This window comes from Callithrix jacchus, chromosome 1, assembly GCF_049354715.1.
Source record: "Callithrix jacchus isolate 240 chromosome 1, calJac240_pri, whole genome shotgun sequence".
Taxonomy (NCBI): domain Eukaryota; kingdom Metazoa; phylum Chordata; class Mammalia; order Primates; family Cebidae; genus Callithrix; species Callithrix jacchus.
Window position 1 is genome coordinate 130,588,680 of NC_133502.1, and position 22,447 is coordinate 130,611,126.

The window sequence follows — 22,447 nt, forward strand, 5'->3', positions numbered from 1 at the left end:
GGAGGGAGTAAATGTCCTCGGGAGTTGGGCAGCTACCATAAAAATGTGACTTTGGAGACCGCATGCTTCCTCTAATGGCATTCAAATCTGAATTTTTAAAAAATGCAGCAAAAAAGACGTCCATAAGGTGGATTAAATCCGAGCATTCTGAGGTGTTTTTGTCCCCTCCTACACTAAGATTCTGGATCTATAAAGAAGTTGGCAAATCTCCATGGATCTTCTCCTTGTAGAAGAAATGGCCTAGAAGTAAAAATAATTTCTATGAAGTTCCTCAGTGCTGCTATAACCAAACCTGTCAATATGTTAGTAAATGTTTCCATTTTGCCCTCGCTTTAAGGCCAAGTCCCTTTTTTCAACACCACATATTTTCATAGAATACTCCAATTACCAATTGGGAAAAAAATGCTTCATACTTATGCTCAACTAAAACATGCCATATACTAGAACTTAAAGTCAGAATATGCAAATCCATAAAATAAAACAAAATGACAAGTCACCACAGGAGATATATTTTAGTTCAATCATATGTAAAAATCCAGAAATTATGCTAAGCTGGCAATCACTAAAAAATGCATGTATTCCTCTATTCATTCATCCAATTATCCACTCACTTTTAAAATTCAGTTATCATATACTGCACTCCTATTATGTGCTAGGCACTGAGGATAAAAAGATGAAAGAAACAGACATGTCTTTCAAAAGGATACTGCCTGGAGTCTCACAAGAGACAGTGTTGATCACAAGACAGTGCACCGGAGGATTACAGATGCCATTTTGAGCAAAGAGAAGGTATCCCTTGCTCAGATAAGGACGGAGATGGGAGCTCTAAAGGTTTCTTGAATAAAGAGTTTTAAATGATAAGCAGGAGACAGCTGGGCAAAAAGGAGAAGAGTATTTCAAAGCTAATAGTTGTTTTTCATATATAACAACAAAACAGATTCCCAGTATGTAAAAATTTTCTATGTCTTTTATATCCATCAAAAACTCAGATCAGATCTCAGGACAGCACACAAAATTCTCTCTGAAGCTCATCAAAGTTGGCATGATTGTTCCTCACACGAGCCCTACTGATTCCTCTGATGCACTGGGGACATACAGTGCAAACTTCATGACATCTCAAATACATGGATCTTAGAGAAGACAGCAGTTTATATCTTCTTTTTTCATTGCATGTTCGTTGTGCACGTGTGCGCGCATGCACGCGCGCACACACACACACACACACACACACTCACTCTTACTAAAAGTCCCAGAGTCTTAAAAACCTATCCTTGGAAAGGAACAGTCAGTGGCCCTTTCAACCAGTGAACTAAATTTAAAAGAAACTATCTTAAAATAGTTATACATACACTTAGCAAAGAAGATTAATTCTTGAGACTCCTTGCATATTCCAAGGGAGCCGGAGGAGCTGTACCTTCATCCTTTCTCCTTGCTGAAGTTACTTTTGTTTTTAGCTCACTGTACTTTTATCAACAGTAATTGGGACATTCTTCCTGCCAGGGCTTAGCATTTTCAGATTTTTTTGTAGGTACTGATTTAATGGCACTGACATTAAGGTTTCTATCTACTGGGTCACATAAAAGCCAACTAAAACAGGCTGCAAAAGAAGAAGAGTGTTGAGTATCAAAAGGAGTGGGTGGGCAGGAAGGGGACTGTCAATGTGCTTACCCCGCTGTACAGACAAGATAGCTGGTGCTGGCTCTAGTTATTAGCACGGCACGTTGAAGGTCTACTGAGGATTTCTATTGAGGCTCCTCCTGATGGGATAAAGCTCAGGAAGGAGGAGAAGGTACAGTCTATCTTCTTTCATTTCGCAAACACTGAATCAAATACTCCAGTCTCAGTAAAATAGCAGAGACACAGGCCAGTCTCCAAATTAGCTTTCTGAGTCTTTCCCAAAAGGTTCCAATCAATTTGGCCACCCTGGTGAAACCTGGGCATTGCTATAAAAAAAAAAACAGATCCAAAGAAAGACACAGTACTTTGAGGAAGAGAGAGCAAAGGTATGAGGTATGACCAAGAATGGAGTTTTTAAGCCAGCCTTGAATCAGTTGCTCCCTAAATTCGGTGGGAGCCAGACAAGTATTTGAGGGAAGCAAGCATGGGAAATGCTTCGAGAACAGAGAGAACTAGGACAAAGTGGCAAATCCAGGCCCGATTCAAGGGGCAGCCACTATTCAGCTCTAGCCCAGTGTTTTGCCATGACAGCACGCAGGTCTAGTATGGGAAATGTGAGATTTCAAGAGATGTGAAAATACAAATTTTACTGTGAAATCCCCCAATTTTGAAATGTTGGCAATGAAAATAAAAGTCATCCAGGTCAAAAAATACACCTGGTGCTAGATGCAGCTGAGCAACCACTAGTTTGTATCATCTGATCCAAATTTTAAAGTCTGGAGATCATCTCTGTAGCAGAAAGTACCATAAATTAGAGACCCTACTAGAGCGTAGGCATCTGAACTAATGCTACTTTTTTAAGCCAGAAGGGCCCTACGGGGCATACCAGTTGGCCTTGGATATAAACAGATTTTATGTTTTCTTCTCTCTTCTCAAAGCAAACTTAACATTAGGTTCAAAATTTCCAAGGAAGAGAAATAAAAAGCGAACTGATGTTGATATTCTGGCTTTCTTTTAAAGGTTTTAGAGGGCATGTGGGACTAGTGAGTAGTTGGCATTTGATCTCTACAGTCTTATTTATTAAAATAAACTTGCCAGTTCTTATTTATTGAAATACATTTGCTCTGACTCTCAGATGACTTACTTTCACAGATATTAGGACTGAATGATCTGAGTCTCCTGGTAAGTACTGTAGATAAAATGAGAGTTCTTTAACCTGGCTTTCCTTAGCATTTCAGGGAGTTTTAAGAACAATTTTATTATACAAGGACATCCTAGGTGAATTTCTTGATGGTCAAAAGGATTTCAGAGCTAGAAATTACATCCTAAGTCAGACAAAAGGTTTCACAACCACGGGGCCTGCTTCTCCAAAGTGGGCAGTCAATGAGCAAGGATAGAAGGTGCTCTGCCCTGGGTAGGCAGGAGCAGCAGCCTTCCCTTCTTAGAATCTCCAGCCAGTGCAGAGCATGGGGGTAAGTAAGCAGCTTGAAGCAGTGGAGGAGGATGGATTCATGCACTGATTCAGTAAATATTTATTTAATGCCTACTGGAAGCCAGGTATTATTCTAGGTGCTGTGAATAACTGCTAATTAAAATTTCTACCACCACTAAACAAAATTCTAAATTAACAGACACATTATAATGTTGGACAGTACCCAGTGCCATGAGAGAAAGGAGAGAACTAGGAAGGCTAAACGGTTCAATGATACAGTAACAGGGATGTGTTTGAAATGTTTCTCTAAGGGCTCCTCAGAGTTTCCTGGATAAGAGGAGCAAGAAACATCAATATACTTTGGTATTCATAACTTGCTTCACTATGAGAAAAAAAGCACCAATTTGAAATCCAGCCAAATTGGCTAACACCTGTATTTTTAGGCTGCCTTTAATTCCTTATGTATCAGTTTTTTTACCTGCAAAATGGCAGTAAGATCAGCTACTCATCTCAAAGGATTAAATGTAGACTACACATGACAACGGCCCAATGTGCTATACAGTGAGCTCGGAACAGACAGCACGGTGTCAGCCACATCGTGACTGTCACTGGTATCTAGCACAGTGTCTGCCTCCAAGTAGTTACTTGGTTCCTTTTCACTCCTCATCTCCCTTAGAGGGAGGGCACAGGGTGGTTACGAAGTTGCACATCTGTGTTCCACAGCAGAGATGCTGGGGTTGAAAAGCACTAAACAGATCTTTTGGAACCAAAGTAAGGAGGAGAGTTTCATATTATCAGCTCTTTTTCCTTTTTTTCCGTCCACACCTATTTCATTTATTTATTTTTGTAGAGACAAGGATCTCACTATGTTGCCCATGCTGGTCTAAAACTCCTGGCCTTAAGCAATCCTGCCTCTCAGCCTCCTCAATAGCTGGAATTGTAGTCATGTGCCACCATGCCTGGCTCCTTTCCACACATACTAGTTAAAATGTATACATTAATGGAAGAATTAGCAACTTTGGACAGCATTTGATGGACCGTATTATTTCTTTCAGACCATCTTTCATGGTCAAAAGAAACTTGTTTCCATTAAAAAAAAAAAAAAGCTATGAAAAAAGGAACACTTTTGTTAAATAGTTGTGTTTTAATCCTTCTTTGAAATAGTATAGCCATAATGGGACTTTACAATGATTTATATAGGTTGATGACTGCCAAAAAGTCAAACGATAAAATTTTCCAAAGCAAAAATAACTCTAGTAAAATGAATGAAATACTTTAAACATATATTTGACGAATAAATTTTAACAGCATTTGAATACTGCCTGCCAGATTTTTCAAAGGCTGTTGAAAATGGGTCCCTTTGGCAATGCAGGTAACGGAAAAGTGAGAAATTGATTTCAAATTAAGTTTTTAAACTGCTTCTTCCACTGCTGGTGCCACATCTGTGCTCTTTAGGTGAAGACTCAATGCCTCCTTTGTGAAGTGGTAAGCTGAGGAGATTCTGCACCCACTGAGGCTGATGAAAAGCACAAGGAGGGAATGAAGACTGAGAACCACCATCACATTAATTTGAAGGTGGATGGGCAGAATGCATCTGTGGTGTAGTTCGGTATATACCACTTAGTAAACTAATGAAAGTCTATTGTCAATGAGGCAGATCAAATTCCAATAAAGGAAACAGGCACGCCTGCACAGTTAAATACAAGGATGAATATACAACTGTGTGTTCCAGCAGCAGACACCAAGTGTCTACTAGCAAGTGAACTTACTACTTAACTCCAGAACGCTCTTCCTACAGACCACGAATACAGTCTCAACTAGAAAAGTATAATTTGGTTTTACCACATCCTGACTACTGTAGTATTCTCTACTCTTTTATTTTCTTCCCTATTCCTTTATTGTATATAAAGTAACTTGTGTATGTGCACAAGCCCCATACTGCTTTTTTCTTTTAAAACTAAATGGCCATTGGCATTTTTCGATGGACATGAAATGGAGATGAGATGGGGAAAAGTACTGGTTCTGTAAAAACGCTCCCTTTCTTCATGAGTTGCATGTTTATTCAGCTCTCATTTTTATATTCCAATAAATTATTTTGTCCTCAGTTTTAACAATAACCACAACACAAGTCTTTCCATATCTTTGACTGGCTCAATTGGAGAATTTAAATGTTTTTCATTCAGCATTGTAAAACCAAAACAAATTTTATAACTTTTTTATATCTAGCTGTTACATATAGGGCAATGTCTTTAAGTAGGGATAAATTACTCCTAAAAAATGAATTCTCCATAGTGTTCCCTCCAAGTGTCTTGTTTAAATAAACTTCTTGTTCAAAAACAAATAAATAAATTTGCAAACTTAATCCCACAGCTGCTTACCTACATTTGGCCAAAAATAAATCAAATTGGTTTTTCTCACTCATCTTTACAAAGAGGGCATGTGTTTATCTCTGGAAAAACTACCTCTAGAAAGTCTATTTGAGAACTGATAAAAATAAACGATCATTATTTTATGAAGAATAATTAATTTATAAATGTGTCATACAGCATATAGCCGGAATATCTGCAAATTTATTCTAATTTTTTCAAATTAATTGAATGTATTAAACCATGAATAAATCACATAACAAAAATTAAGTGTTTCTAGACTGAACATATCTGTGGAGAAACGAAGCCTGTTAAACTCCATGCGATGTCACAGACAAAGGCAAACAAGACCAGAGCATTTTTGACTTGAAACAATGAAACTACATTGCAATATCCGTTTTCAGGCGGGGCGCGGTGGCTCACGCCTATAATCCCAGCACTTTGGGAGGCCGAGGCGGGTGGATCACGAGGTGAAACAAGGTGAAACACTGTCGCTACTAAAAATACAAAAATTAGCTGGGATAAATTAGCGCCTGTAGACCCAGCTACTCGGGAGGCTGAGTGAGGCAGGAGAATTGCTTGAACCTGGGAGACAGAGGTTGCAGTGAGCCGAGATGGCGCCATTGCACTCCAGCCTGGGTAAACAAGAGGCAAACCCCGTTTCAAAAAAAAAAAAAAAAAAAAAAAAAATCTGTTTTCACCATCCCATACAGAAATTACAGGTCAGATTTGCCTTAGAGTAACAAGACAAGGCTTAGACACATTTTGAAAACCCTTTGTTGATTAGTATTCAAACTTTTAGCAATATCCAATATAAGTTCAAGCAAATATAATCCTTTGGACCACTGAATTTAATGATGTAATCCTCACCCCAATTCTGGAAGTCTCTTGTTCTCCTTTTTTATCCACAGTGCATATCTTTCTTACCTTTTGTATATGTATGTGTATATATGTATATACTATGTCTAATGTTTGTGGCCTGCTTCCTTCAAAAGACTGTAAGATCCACAAGGGCAGGAATCTGTATTGTTTTGAGTGTTACGTCCAGAACACTTAGAACAGTGCCTAGTGCAAAGTAAGCTTTCAATAAATGTGTTGTCTGGATGAATTTAAATGCATTATGACAGCTTAGTATTTAAAGCAACACAATGGGTGATTTTTACGGTAAGATGAGATTTTTTTCCATTTAAAAAATGTATATTTATTTTCTAATTATGAGCCTATAGCTTTCTCTGCCAGGTGCTCTTAAAGCAAGTCACAAGAAGAAAAAAATAAAAGGTCATTAAACCACCATGTGGATATGTGGGTACAGAAGAAAAGGGGTCATGGTAATCGATTTCACATCCTCATAACCAGTGATCTCATATTTAATAGCTCTAGGCCAACAACTTAAAAATACCAGTGTTCCAAAATACTTGCAAACACACAACCCAGCCCAGAAATCAAAGCATGCCATTGCGACATTAATGCAATGAGCAGGCTTCCCGCAGGTAAGAACCTCTCACCTCAGAGCATTCGTTAGTTCACAGTTACAATTTTATCTATATTTATGTTCACTTTTTCTCTTTAAAGGCAAAATGCAAAACACCTATGCTGAACACTTTCAAGTATAAATATAATTCCAAGGTACAAAGTTCTCCTTTGGAATAGCCCTTTCTCTTTCATTTTGAGTTGATCATCAAATCATCTATTTTTCCAGCCTTCTTATAAGGAAACATGTACCAAAACCTCACATATTAAAAATGATCTTCTAAATCCAGGCTCTGACATATTCTAAGGCATATCATATATGTTCCTGAATCCTCAGTTTCCTTATATGTTGAACACATGCAGAATTGTCAAGGTTTAGAGTTGTTGAAAGCAAAGTCTTGGCTGCAGTTCTACAATTTAGCACTGTGGCATAATATCTATTCAGACAAGAATTTGCATTTTTGTAACTGCTTTAAGTAGCAAAATTTTAAGCAGCATTTCTTCCATTATAATAATGTAGCCATGCCCTTGATCTGAATTCTGGGGCCTTTCCTGTGGGCTAGAAGGGAGCAGAAAGTAGTAAGGGCAGAGGGTGGGATTCCTGTCCTCTTACTCTATCCAGGTTTGGGTTAAAATAATATAAATGGTTTGATTAAGGAGAGGGAAGAGTTAACCTTCGTTCACTTGAGAAGGCAAATATGTGCCCAAGTTAATTTTCCAAATAAGACTATACGGTACCTGGAAAGGGTGAACCAAATCCTTTGGCTTAAAGCCTTGACAAATGATTGCTATACTTAACTTGCCTTTAAAATAGACCATGTTGATTTCAGTAAGTCACTCGGTGACAACCAATGTAGATCAGAACGAAGGGCACAGCAGAGAATGTCAGAACTGTGTAAGGTCTCTGGAAGGCATGTAAAACTACGAAGATCCCTACCCCATAACAATTAGTATTGGACATCTATCCACTTTGGCATATATGGGCTTAGGCTCACATTTCAGTTCTGAATAATGAGAAAATAAAACATTTATATAGCCAAATGTTATAAAACAAATTCATACCCTTCACTGAAATGGAAGACTCACACTAACTCTATGGAGGCTTTTTCTCTTTAAGTGTGGGGAAGTAAAGTGTCCTCATTTCATTGGAGTGATATCACGGCAACTTCAGTGCTGTTCTATCATGCCTTCAGGCCACAGCACATTCTAACGTCCAATCTTTGTGACAAAGCACTGAAACACAGTCACCAGCCTCCTCAACAGATGAGCTGCAACTCCCCTGCAAAGTAACTAACCAACCATTCTAAATTCAAGTCATCAAAGAAAGTTTTCTGCTTAAAATGAACTTCAAAAAGGTGAGTCACTCTTTTTCACAGTCAGCAAGTTTCCTAGGGGTAGAAAGAGGGAATGATCACTTATGCTTCAGTGCTGAAAATATGGGCTATGTCTGTCTTGATGCCTTTCAAAACAAAAGTATTTTAGTAACTGCAGCCACAGATGTCAAAAGGCACTCTCCAGGATCATCATCATCACTACAGAAATTGATAAACCTTCAGTGAGAATGCATTCATGTGCCAGTCACTGCTCTATGCACTTTGTAAGATAAGCATCATCTCATTTACCTGACCACAACCCATTGATATTATTATCCCATTTTTCCAGATAAAGAAATTCAGATTTAAAGGGGTCTACTAGGCTACTGAAGAAATAACTAGTAAAAGAACTCAGGCTCCAGGAACCAAGTTCTCCATCTCATTGGCATTTCTTTGGCATCCTAGTCATACTAGGTCTGGGTTTCTACGTCTCAGGCAGGCCTATCAAATCTCAGTCCTCAAAGAGCCCTTCTATCTTTTGCTGTAACAGCAAAAGTGCAATAGCAGTAGTGGTGTAACACCACTTCTTCTAGTTACATTGTAGTCACTAAATCTTCCATCTTGGGAGGAAAACAGACACTATACCAAATATCTTACTAGAGAGAATTTGAGATAAGAAATTAGTTAAACAGGTGTTGTGGAACTGTAAAAGTAAATAAGGAACACTGAGGCAATGCAGGCATCAAAACCATAGAAGCAACCACCACCCCTAGGGAACGTAAGGAGGTGACAGAGTAATTAGAATCTGAAGTCTGGAGGAGGAACTCTGCAGAGTTGGGCACCAGACTTCTCAGGAGCTGCCCAGCAGGCACTGGGTGTACCAAAATGAACTGAAACTGAAACTAACCACTGCTGCCAGGGTAAAAACAGGAGCTTCAAATATATAGTACTAAGAACAAATGCTGCTCTTCTCTTCTACTCTCCCAGTCTTCATCTACTGCAGCTAGAGGGAGAATCTAAGGACTTCAAGAACCAGCTTCAGGGACTCCCAGTTCAAAAACAAAGCTAAGTACGGAAGGGTAGGTTTGAAGTTGGACACAAAGTTTAAGTAGTAATTAGCACACCTCCCATGAAGGCAGATGTGCTTATAAACAGAAAACACAGGGCAGGCTGCAGGAGCGCAGCACCAAACATTCTGTCCCCTTGGCTGATGGTGAAGTGTGACCCCTAATGATGCCTACCAAAAAGACTCTTCCCATTTGATCTGGTCCCCATTGAATGACTCCACGAGGGGAAGAAAATCAATCTGGATCGTTGCCCACAATGTGTGAATACTGTACTGAGAATTTTATCATGTACATGCTAATATTTAATCTTTAAAAAACAGTTCTGCCATCATGCAGCACAGGCATTAGGAACAAACACCCTGCTATGCAAAATCAATCACATGGTAAAAACCACAGGGCTCATGGGAAAACTGGGGCTAGGAATATGACACTCACAAACTTCAGTGACATAGAGGAACCTAATAAAAACAGCACAGTTTTATACATATTAAATGATCAAGAAATACATAAATGCCACAGTAAGTATGTATGGAACTTCATGAAACTCTATCTTGAAAAAGGCTCAAAGTTTGCTTGTAGGAGTGGGTGGTGAGTCAAACTGCACTCCAGCCTGAGTAAAAGAACGAGACCCTGTCTTAAACAAACAAAAAAAGAAAAGAAAAAGGGCACACTCCTTTTCTCAGGCCAGCACGATATTTTCTCATTTAAGATCTATCACTTGATGGTATGATGTCAAGGCAGTAGAACCTGAGGGCAGCTTTCAGTGCGGTTTTACCAATAACCTTTTCCAGGTGGGAGTGTAGTGCACTGGGACGAAATGGCTGGTGATCTCAAGCTTCTTTAGGTCAGTGTTTAACGCAGAGCTGCTGAACAAAGGAATTCGTGTCTCTCGTACTTTCTCATAATTGCACTTCTAGATCTGAGTCATAGTGATCCTCAAAAGATGTCTGATAACACTTCAAACACATGAAAATACATGTTCCAACCCCTGTGGTCCAGAAATAAAACGTAACATGAATTTCTAAGTTTGTTCTTCTATCCTTTGCCTCAGTGATCTTTCTAAAACGCAAAAGTCAATAATGTCATTCCTATGCTTAATTTCCTTCAATGGCTCCCTATTATCTAGAAGATAAAGTCCAAGCTCCTGAGCATGAAGGACAGACTCCTCCTAGATGTAGCAACTGTTTACACATCAAGCTTCATCTCCAGCCAAGCCCCTACCTAAGCTACGGTCCAGTCAGCTGAACTATGTACTTTCCCACACATAATTTCAGAGTCACATGAATTTGCTCACAATATTCCTTAATCGGAGAGGCCCATCTCCTCTATGCCTGCCTATTCAACACCAAGCCACCATTTTACTCACAACCTTTTATGATAGAAATTTCTTTCCAATCCCCTCGTTGTTCCAGGCAGAATGAACCACTCCTTTTGTGGGGCCCCACTGTACCCCATGCTCACTAATTCCTCTCATACCACTTTGCTGTGCATATTTGTTTGAAGGTCAACTCCCCTTTAAAAAACAAAAACAGAAACAAAAAACCTCAAGATATCTGAAGGTACTGGCCATGCCCCAGTAATCTCTGCATCCCTGGCCCCTAGCTCATTGCCTGGTAACTAAATATGTCATGACTGTTTACAGAAGGAAGGAATGGCTACATTATCATAGCAGGAAAAGAGTATAGTAATATAAATCAAAGACCTTTTCTTTCCCCCACCTGAAATCAAGAAAAGACTCTCAGTGCCACTAAATAAGTTTTCACATAGAATAAAAATTAATGAATTGGTAAAAGCAAGGTCATTACCAAATGTATCAGATGTTTTTGCCAAGATGAAGATGGCCTGGGAACACCAAAGGTGGAAGATTCTTGAGCACAAGAAACTCACTGATACTCTGTACTAAAGGCATATTGAATTAAATATAGGTAGTACTAAGGAAGTGGAAATTATACCACAGAAAATACTCCTGGCTGAATGATTAAGTGAGGTATCTGCATGAGAAGCTATGGAGGAAGACTGCTGTTGGTAATAAACACTTCTTTAAAGAATCTGAGGATTAAGAAAACTCAGACCCTGTAGTGTGAGTTTGACAAATTCTGTTTAAATAAAAGCAGCTAGGCTGGGTGCAGTGGCTCATGCCTATAATCCCCACACTTTGGGAGGCAGAGGTAGATGGATCACTTGAGGTCAAGAGTTCACGACCAAGCTGGCCAACATGGTGAAATCTCATCTCTACTAAAAAAAGAAAAATTAGCAGGGTAAGGTGGCGCATGCCTGTAATCCTAGCTACTAGGGAGGCTGAGGCAGGAGAATTACTGGAACCTGAGAGGTGGAGGTCGCAATGAGCCAAGACCGCACCACTGCACTCCAGCCTGGGTGATGGAGTGAGACTCTGCTTCAAAAGAATAAATAAAATAAAATAAAGCAGCTAGTCATCCTGTTCCACATCAAGGCCAACTTAGTCAAAATACCATAAAAAGCTTGCAGACACCAGATCTATGACTCTGTAACTAACATGGGCTGTTTACCTAGAGTTTTTCTGGATCTACATTCTTCAAGAGATCTCTTCTCTTCCAGAGTGACTCACATTTCCTGGGCAGCAGTGGCATGAATCATTAACCATGTAACAGTATATATAATCCCAAGGTATATTAGGCATGATCCTCTTGAAAACACACATTCTAAAAAATCTTTCCAACAAAAGCCTACTTTTCCCCGTCATTTGGGTGGGGCACCTCTTATCACAAAACAGTGAATTCTGAGAATCATTTTCTAATAGCTCAATAACTAAAATGATACAGGCAAACCTAAAGGCAGGTCATACTTGTCCTCCTTAAGAAAAATGACCACACAGAAGCTCTAGGTCTGTTTAACCAAGTGCCTAAGGAAGATTCCCAGAGTACATCTCACAGTCATGTCAAATTCTGTATGCCCCAAACACCCTTCTTTTTCCCACAAAGGGCTGTTCTGGCCAATGGTCCAATTTCCTATAATGGTATGATCAGCAGCCTGGTTACATTTGCCAGTTAAAAATCCTCAAATCAATTTTCATTCCTATTTATCTCCTCTGTCACCAAATCTTACTTTAAAATCTTGGTGACAAACCAAAACATCTCAGCCTTCCCTTGACTATGTTTTAGAACCACAGCATACATTACACAGTTAGTTAGCTATTCTCCAAAATGCATGCCCCTTTTCTACAATGTAGAGTTGCCAGGAAGTAAGTGCCTGGTCAGAAGTTCTATTTCTTACCCTACTACTTGCAATAAGGTGTGCTAGGGAATGTTAGGCCTTGGAATGCGAGCAGAGATGATGTATACCACTTCCGGGCCAGGCCCAGGAAAAACTTCCTCATAACACCCCTATATGCTTCTCCCTTCTCTGCTGGCAGAGATGAAATTTGGGGTCTTAAGTGATGGTGGAGCCACAAAAAGAAGAAGCTCGGATTCTGGATCACCATGTGAAATAAAGTATTCTCTGTCCAGCAGCACTGATGTTTTACTGATATGCAAAGAAATAAATTTCACATACTAATTCACTAAAATATTGGAGTTTGCTTTTTCACAGCACCAAAAAATCAAGATGACTAGAAAGATTTAAAGTTTTAGTTAAAACCATCTCCATGGGCATGATACTGAGGGCTATGGAATTGCCTTTGACCCCAAGAATCAAACCTCTTAGAGCATACTATTAGTTTTTGAAAACAATTATAACCAATATGTTGATTAAAAATAGCCACCATTTACTGAACTTTCCCTAGATGCTAGGCAGGGATCATACTATGTGTTTTATGGATTTTAAAAAATCTTTTACATATATATGATATATATATATATATATGTGGTACATATAGAATATATATATTCTCTACATATTATATATATGATATAGCCTATATATATGATATATATATATCTACCTTATAAGATATATATATCTTACATATCATATGTACAGGATATATATACATCCATTTTACCAAGGGCCTAAGGAAATAAATAAATACATATATCCTATAAGGTAGATATTGCTACTATGTCTCATTTTGTAAAGGAGAAAGCTTAGAGGTAAAAGGTGAGAGCCTAGGTTACAGTTAGTAAGTTGCATAGCCAAAGCTCAACGCCCCACTGTCTTTCTCCAAAGCTCATGCCTCACCTCGTGGCTACCCTGCCTTCTCTAAGGAAAAAAGGCAAGCAAGATACGAATGTGGTAAAATGGCTCTTGTTCCAGTTACCACATGAAACTGCATTTTACAATATAAATGTAAATTTATTTTCTGCCATACAGAATAGGTAACCTGGTATATTAGTTAACACTACTGAAGAGTTGTATAAGTCTAGCTTCAGGATTTCCCAGCCCGATGGAGACAGGTGGATAACCAAGATGTTTTTCTGATGCTCACCTCTGCCCTCCCCATTCCCCAAGTCCAGCATTCCACTCTTTACCCCATGAAGACCTCACATGGATGCATCACATGTTACATCTGCACCAGCTATGACCATGTTTTCCTTCAACCACTCATTTTCAAATCCAGATTTGGGAATTAGCTTTCATAATAGCAGTCCCTCTCTAGAGTGTGCACTAAATATCACTAAATTAACCATTTCATCATAATCAATTTTCTCCCTCTCTCCAAGGAAATCCAGATGACAGTTAGCTTGCATTGTGCCTTCTAACCATTGTGAGAAATGTATCAGATCCCAAAATAAATCTACCATGTTTTTCCAAAAATTAATTGATCTTTCCATAAATTGCCTTATGACTGATCATTTTCCAAATTACATGCTGATGGGACACCTATTAGTCACTGACTACAACTTATCTGACCAAACTGTTCCCGACAAAGCATTCCCCAGAAGACAACAGGGGAGCCAATTTGTGAAATGGGAACTAGAGATGGCAGAGGTCACCTTTCAGAGGGCACTGACCTCTTAACCCACAAGAGGCTCTGCTCAGGTATTTTATGTGCCAACCTTGGCACAAAATATAATTTGCTGAGTTAAAATGAAGACAAAGATAAATTAGGCACTTCTATGAGAGCACTGAATTTTTTTTCCTATTGCTATGGTAACACTACTCCATTGTAGGAGAGGGAAAAGAAAGACTGGGCCTCAAAAATAAGCTATAAAATCTGTCAATGATGTATCAAAAAGGATTTTTTAAATTTTCCTTTCAATTATTTTACTGCTAGAAATTTATCCAAGAGCAATAGTCTGTTAAATGTGCAAAATATGTACATATCAGATGCTTATAACATTTTATTAAAGAGTCAAATTGGAAAAATATACATGGCCAATAATTAAATAAATTATGGTGTACTCACACAGCGAAATTCCAGAGGACAAGTACGAATTAGGATGTAGACGAATACTGATGTGGATACATGTTCATCTTGTCCCACTAGGTCAGTATGTGAGTTAAGACGTAGTATATATCATTTGACTGTGTTATAAACATTTCCCAGGGAAAAATGTCTGAAGATATTTATATCGACATAATAACAGCAGGAGTTATTTCTAGTGAGAGAAATTTTGGGGGTGATTAGAAATGCTTACCATGTGCTTTTCTGTATTTTCTATGATGATTTTTCACTATTTGTGTAACATAAATAGAAGAAATGCAACTGTTGCTGATTACACTATTTATTCAAAAATATCCACTGCCCCTTCTTAGGGACCCTTTCCTGGTGCCCCTTTTTATGGGAGGAGTATAATTCTTGTCCCCATAGACATCAGGCTTAATGATGTGACGTACTTTGACTATGAAATAAAAATAAAATATGAGTGAAAGGAACACATGCAACTCCCAACAGAAACCTTGAGACTTACCATGTGCTTCCATCAAGTTTTTTCCGCCATCCTGAGACAGGCATGCTCTAGACAGGAGATGCTTCTTCAGCCTGGATAGCAAAAAGATGTGAAGCAGATTCGAACTGACCTGCCACGGCCAAAATATGAGTAAAAAAGAAATCAGGTTGCCATAAGCCACTGAGATGTGGGCTGCTTGTTACCACAGCATAACACATTCTAAGCTGACTAATGAAGCAAATTTACCAGCACCAAGACCAATCTAGGATTTAAATAATTATAACAGTCCCTCAGTTATTTCCAATTAGTGCTGGTGTTCTACAGTAAATTCAGATCTCTCTGTCACCAATATTTTTAAACTGTTATTTATGAAGAAGTTTATTGCTCCCAGCCTTCCCTTCTTTCTGCCTCCCCACACCCTCTCAGAGTCATGGCGATTATTCCTTTGCCTTTCAAGACTATTTCTTTTAGGCCTTCTTATTCCCGCTGTAGTCTATTCCTTCTCATTTCATGTCTGCATATGGTGGCCATGACCAATGATACTACCCTTCAACCCTAGTTTTAATATTTACTTATTTTAAAGATGTTTTCATTTTTAATACTTTTTAAAATTTAATTTTTAATTGACAAATATAATTGTATTTATGTATATATGTAAACTATATGTATGTATTATATAGGTACACTGTGATGTCTTGATATATGTTTACACTGTGGAATGATTAAATGAAGCTAATTATTAAATCCATTGCCTCACATACTTATTTTTTGTGGTAAACATATTTAAGACCTACTCTTTTTCAGCAATTTTGAAATTTACAATGATTATTTATATAAGTTACAAATCAAACTTCGCTATACACTTTTGTGAGATTCATGTTCCCTAAACACTACTCTGCAATTTACCACCACCAGTTCAAAGCACCCCAGCCCATTAGCCTAGAATTCAGGAACTACTTAATTCTTCAAGCTCACTACCCTGCTAACACAAACTCTCAGCACCAGCCAAACTGTTTCATGCATTATTTCCTCTGCATACCTCACACATTCCAAGATTTGAGGCTATAAAGATGATGGCAATAGCCTTAACACTCTGGAGAAAGGTTATAGTGGTGGTAGAGGGAATCATTTAATGGGTGACTGACATACTGCAAAACAGGTAGCACAGCCTTGAGGTACAAGTGGCAAAGTAAACAGACGCAGACTGACAAGAAATGGTGATAATTGCCAACGATTCCTCCCATCCCTGAACACAAAAGACCGTTTTCCTTTCTCAAATCTAGGCTGGCTTTGTGACTTGTTTTGGCCAATAAAAATGCAGTGGAAGTGATGAGAGACTCTCAAGAGGTTAAGAGACCTGGTGGCTGCCACTTTCTTAGAGCCCTGAAACCAAGCTCTTAAGGGAGTCCAGGGCAGACTACTGAAGGATGAGTAGTCACATGGTAAGAAGCCCTGAAGGATGTGGCCATCTGGGACTTACCTGCTCCAGTCAGAGTTTCCAGCTGAATGCTACCTCAGTGACCCCAGCCAAAAGCACATGGAACAGAATAACTGCTCAGTTACTCTGGTCAACCCAAAGACTTGGGAGGAAAAATAAATTGCAGCTCTCTGTAATAATTTGTTTCACAGCAACAGATAACTACAACAAAGGTGTTCTCCTTAATTCTGCACTGAATGTAGTATCACTCAAGCCTCTAGAGAGACAGTGGTCTTTGGATCCCAAGAGACAGTACTCTGTTGGCGCAGTAGCAGCACCGAGGAGCCCTTAGATGACTAAATGGGCAGTGAATTTAAATGGTGGCAAGAGCGGTGGGAGTGCACATGAAGAGGGAAAGGAAAATGATGATAGAGGCCACATGGTAAGTACTGCCAATAGACTAGTCCAGAAGATACAAAGAGATGAAAACCTAGGGGTGGTAGAAGATCGCAGCTGAAGGTGTGGGCAAGAGCCAGTACAATTTGAGTTATCGTTTCTGTGGCTCTTCTGTTTCCACAAGCTAGGAAGCAATCATAAAGAGTCAGGTGCTATTGGTAACTCCTAAATCTATTTCTACCCCTCATATCTGCCATACTGTGGCTATCAGGAAAGGACATAAATCCATCACGGGCAGCAGCACAAACCTATGAACCTCAGAGCACTTAAGCCGCAGGTGGCAGAGATGATCATCAAACTAATTTCTTCCTGTTCCTGGGCACACAATCAGAAGACATTCCCCAGCCTTTCTAGCAGTTGGATGAGTCCATGTGACTGAGTTCCCGCCAACAGAACATGGATGGAAATGATGCACACCACTTCCCAACCAGGCCAGGAAACACCTCCTCACTCTCCTTCTTACCTAGTAATCTTGGAAATCACATGCACGGAGCCTCAAGACAGAAAGACCGACTGTGGTGGGTCTGTGATCTACTGCTTGCAGGAGAGCCCCCACCTAAACCAGAACTGGTGACTGAAAAAGTGGTGTACTACTAAGATTTGGGCATTTATCTTTTATACCCTTATAATATGTCCTAGCTGCACACATGGCAGCAACTGAGCATCTATATCTGAAAATGTTCTTCAGTGCAAAGATATCCCACAAGGGTCTCCAGGTGTTTTGAAAAACTGTAACACAGTAATGAAAGTCCTTAGCTATTTTCAATATTCAAAATGCCTAATGAAAATTCTACATTTAGGTTTCCAGGCTAAATAAAACATCAAGCCTCTTTGCTTTTGGCTGGAATGCATCACTTGAGCTAGCAGCCCTGGCCAACTCCTGCCAGTGAGGAGCCTGGAGGTGCAGGACGGCCAAATAAATACCTCTGTAAAATGGAGCTTATTTAGTCAATAAAATCTTTCATTACATTAAATAACAGAAGTGATACCTGGTGGTACAAAGATTTGGAATCACTGCTCTCACATACCATACTGATACACTTGGGTCCCTTCACGTTACATTTTTTCCTGAAGGAAAATGGGCATCACAACAATGAACTGTTATACAAAAGCAGATTCAAAAATTGCTAAGAGCTCCATGGATAGTACTGTATCTTTCTGAAAGTACCAAGAATAGATCTGGCTGATGCTATTAACCAATTGGATGACTTTGCACACGTTACTTAAAGCTTTCTGAACCTAAATTTCCTCAATGGCAAAAAGAGGCTCCTTTCATTTGCCTGCAGTGGCCTTCAGGCTTGGGGTCACCAGCATTAGCAGGAGTGCTTGTTAAAGAAGACTGCTGGGGCCCACCCACTTTCCATTCACCAGGTCTGGGTGGGGTGTAAGAATTTCCATTTCTAACAAGTAGTCATGTGTAATAGGGTTCTTCAGAGAAAGAGAATCAACTGTGTGTGTGTGTGTGTGTGTGTAAAGGGAACAAGGCGAGAAGGGAGAGATTGACTGATTTCAAGGAATTGGCTCTCACAATTATGGGCCTCGTAATTTTAATATTTTGCAGGGCAAACCAACAGGGTGGAAGTCCAATAGGGGTCACCATTTGAGTCTTCAGTCTGAAGACAAACTGGAACAGGATTCCTCTTTTCTGGCTTTCTCGATCTTTTCTCTTAAGGCTTTCAACTGATTGGATCAGTCCCACCAGAATTATGAGGATTAATCTGCTTTACTTGAAGATTACTGACTTAAATATCAATGACATCTAAAAAATAACTCCATAGCAACACCTCGAGTGGTGTTTGAGCAAACATGTAGGCTTAATGGCCCTGTCAAACTGACACCCAAAATTAAACATCACACCAGGTGATGCTGAAGTCCTGGTATTCCTGAGAGCCACTGCCTTACAGGATAGCCATGAAGATAAATAAGCCAAGTCAAGTAAAATCATCTAGTAGCAAGGGGTTTTTCAATTACAATGGCCTCTTCTACTCCTCCTTTCAGGCTTTTAAATTTGTAATCCAACAGAGAAACCACATTTTCACTCCCTGAATATTTGAGAGAATATTTTTGAAATAAGTTGTAAAAATGTGCCCTTGTGGCTGCTTCCTAAACTTGATTACCCAATTTCTGGATTACCCACTTGTTTTTATTATCTGAGCACCTTTTCTATTCCGTAAGTATAAAAACCAAAAGTTTAATTACATTACTGAAATCACCAAATCTCAGATTCGACAGACACAGACACTAAAACAAGCTTAGTAAGGTTTTCCATCCATACTTATGATTTCTCTAACCTTCATGGATAGAAACAAAGAACCCTCCATTTCAAAATTAATGCTCATATTCTGACCAGGCAGTTAACAATTACATTTTACATAAATGAGGTGAATAATTTTGTAGGTTGAAAAGTTGTAAAATGATATTAAAAATGCTAATTTATTCTAGAGAGTTGTTTCCTACTAGGATTACATTCTTCTTTTTTTTTTTTTTTTAATAACACATTTTAAAAATCTGCACTTCACAGCAGTTAGGAAGTAGCAGAATCTGATTCTGATTTAATCAGATAAGAACTAATTCAGCTTCAGGCCATGACACTTGGTGGGAGAGGTTGGGAGGCTTTCACACATTTAAGAAAAAGAAAAAATACAAATCTCTTTCACTCTTCCCTTGAACTTTCACTCTGTTTGATACTATTCCTATATTTTAATTCCAAATACCCCCAAGGGCAGAGAAAAGCCATCTAATGTGTTAGAATGTAAGACATCTTTAATAAAGTTTTTATGATACCAGAATCAAATGAACCACTTTCTAAAAACTGATTTTGGCGAGGGTGGAAACAAAAATATTTATATAGAGACATACATCCACACACACCTCCATCTACTCATCCATCCACACACTCAGACACACACATCTTTTTTTTTATCAACCAAAGTCTTTTCTTACCAAAAACATTTGAATATCCCTTATCTAAATTATTATTATACTTCACAAATTTTGTTCCACAAAGTTCCATGTTATAGGCATTAGGAAAGAAAAATCAATCAGCTGGGGGAAACTCTAGATTTAACAAGCCCCATTGTTCTGGAAAGCCTCTGATACTTTAATACACTAATACGTGCTGGGACTTTTATTAAAACATGTGTGTGTCATTGTGTGTATTCAGTACTTCCCAAATTTACTTGTTCATGAACTTTTTTTCCTTCTTCAGAGTATCTCTCAGTATTTGAGTTCTACTAAAAAAATGCTAGAAAATGGCTTAAGGATGTATTCAGGAAGAATTTACACTAACAGTTGATGGACTTCTGTTCAAGGAGATGTCTGTAAATAATACACTCTGTAAATTCAGGTCAATAAGACTATGTCTTCAACCGAGAAAGAAAGTTGAGTCTAAGCCTTAATCATGACTCAGCTTCTTCAGTTTTCCAGCATTCCAAAAAACCTATTTCGCTGCAGTAATGATGACGGTGTTTCAAATCCGTCTGGACAACTGGTATAACAACTGCTAAACACTCTAGGAAGACAACAAATGTCATATGATAAAAGAACTCAAAATACCAACACTAGTCATTTCTAAGTTAGGATTTTGAGTTTTCTTCTTCATGCTGTTTTGCATTTTATAAATTCCCTACAATGAGCTATACCTTTCTAATCAGAAAATAAATATAAGGATCATTTTAAAAGATAGCCTAACATATTTTCTTCTCAGGGGATATTTCATGACATCAATAGTTACAATGCCATGATTTTTATCTTCATAACGAACCATACAGAAAACCTAGATCAGAAATTAAGACCAAAACATGAAAAATGTCCCAAAAGTGCTAACCTTGCCTCTGTTTTGTCATTGTATATGAGCTGCTCTTCATTAAGGAGAATCTTCACTTTCACAGGAAATGCCCAGCAAACAATTTTTTTACCTACTTAGAACTCAGATAAGGAAAAAAATAAAGGAAACCATAAGCATTACAGCCAACAAATTACTTTCAGAGCAGTCATTTATGGCCCAGTTTCTATTGTCTGTGGTAGGCTGGATAATAATTACTGCCCCCGCCCCCATACAATATTCATGTCTTCATTTCTGGAGTCAGTGAATATTACCTCATATGTTTAAAAAGGATTCTGAGGATATATAATTAAGGATCATGAGATGGGGACACTATCTTGGATTATCTGGGTGAACTCTAGATATAGTCAGGTGTGTCCTTATAATACGGAAGCAGAAGGCAATGTCATGATACAGGAGAAGGCCTGTGGTCATGTCTTGTCCTTCAGGCAGCCCTGCATTAAGCCCGTGAGGCTCCCATGCCAAGAGCTCTGTGGAAACTTTGGAGAGGAAAAGGACAGGGAGGGTGATGGCACCCTCCGCTGGGAGGCCTGGACACCGGTGGCTTCTGTGGCGGCTATCTGGAGAGGCTGGGAGACCTGGGAGAGGGGAGTCTTGTGGGGAGGCCTCATCGACGGCATGGTCCTCATTCACTTCCACCTTGCCCCACCCCAATCCACTGCCTCCCTTTGCTTCCGGCCACTGTCAGCTGTGGCCCCTTTTGGTGCAGGTCTCCAGAAGCTGGTGCTTGAGCAGCTCAGGGGCATGGCGGTCGCCCTGTGTCCTCAGGTCCTGTCCCCGATGTCTGGCGTGTGGCCTCTCTGGGGCCCTCAGGCAGGAGGGGAGCCCCAGGCATGCTGGACGTGAGCTGGTGGCTCATTCCTGGGGTGCCTGGCTCTCCGAGGACGCCTTCCCAGACCACCTTACCTCTCTCAGGCTCCGTTTGGAGATACACAGGGGTGGCGGGCTTTGGAAACACAGACCCTCCACAGCCCAGTCCCCACCTTTTGGTCCCCACTCCTGGGAGGGCTCCTGAGGGCCTCCAGTTGGAGGGGGTGCTGGGCAGAAGGGACGGTGCTGAGGAAGACTCACAGTCAGTGGGATGGGAGCTTCTGGCTTTTCCCCCCAGGCACGGCCCGGAGACCCCAGAGCCCTCTCTGCAGGGTCCAGGCTGGATGTGTGTGCTCAGCTCATTGACCAGGGGCCTTTCAGGCGTCTTCCTCGCTGAACTGGAACTCTCAACTCCTCTGAAGAGGCAGCCATAGCAAAAGGTTAGCAAGGGTGCATTAATCACTTAAGACAGGGAGCATCATCCCGGACAAAATGACACTGAAAGGACATCCCAGACCCCCTAACGAAGAGATGGGAGCACAGCTGTGGGCTCACATCATTGCCTTTGCTTCCTAGTAGTGATGCAGTCACAAGCCAAGAACAGGGGCAGCCACCAGAAGCCAGAAGAGGTAAGGAACAGATTCTCCCTTAGAGACTGTGAGGAAGAATGGCTTCCAGGAGGAAATGTGGTTCTGTGAAAGCACTCATTTTAGCCCAGTGGAACCACTTCAGAATTCTGGCCTCCAGAACTGTGAGAGAATTAATTTCCATTGTTTTAAGCCACCAAGTTTGTGGTAATTTGTTACAGAACCATAGAAAATGAACGCAATACTGCAGTCTCAAGTAAA

General features: G+C 39.7%; 1 long non-coding RNA gene and 1 pseudogene across 1 annotated transcript in view; both read right to left on the reverse strand.

Annotated features, from left to right (window-relative positions):
* The window catches only part of LOC108593469 (uncharacterized), a 45,123-nt gene extending 24,232 nt beyond the window's left edge, over positions 1 to 20,891 (reverse strand). The window contains exons 1-3 of the long non-coding RNA XR_013526770.1: positions 20,772 to 20,891; positions 15,094 to 15,202; positions 14,589 to 14,781 (exon numbers count right to left, since the gene is read on the reverse strand). This is a non-coding gene — a long non-coding RNA (uncharacterized LOC108593469). The remainder of the gene's footprint in view (positions 1 to 14,588; positions 14,782 to 15,093; positions 15,203 to 20,771) is intronic.
* A 75-nt stretch (positions 20,892 to 20,966) lies between these two features.
* On the reverse strand, positions 20,967 to 22,062 carry LOC144579351 (microtubule-associated protein tau-like; annotated as a pseudogene).
* Between the last annotated feature and the right edge of the window lie 385 nt (positions 22,063 to 22,447).